The sequence below is a fragment of the Zeus faber genome (assembly GCF_960531495.2).
Source record: "Zeus faber genome assembly, chromosome: 15".
Taxonomy (NCBI): domain Eukaryota; kingdom Metazoa; phylum Chordata; class Actinopteri; order Zeiformes; family Zeidae; genus Zeus; species Zeus faber.
Window position 1 is genome coordinate 12,921,952 of NC_137194.1, and position 366 is coordinate 12,922,317.

A 366-nucleotide genomic window follows, 5' to 3' on the forward strand; every position below is an offset into this window, starting at 1 on the left:
GAACCGCTTCGCTTTGATCTCGGGGGGGAATTGTGAACGCGCGCACGACAGAGTGACAAAGCCAAAACGCAGGAAAGCTGGTGTAGAAAATGAAAAAAAAAGCCTCTTTGAGACACCTCCGGAGAAAAGTCCAGAACGCTGTTATTCTCCGATCGCGTAAAAGGGGATTTGCTGCAAATTTTGCATTTTTTTTCTCCAGCTTTCTCTCACTCTCTCTCCCTTTCTTTTTCCCATCCCTCACTATTTCCCTCCAGTGTTACAACAGCAGAACAGTGCAGGTCCAAATGGAGATAATAAACTAAATCAAAGAAAAATAATATATATGTACAGAAGTTATAATCCTAAAGGTAATACGTTCTGTTATAA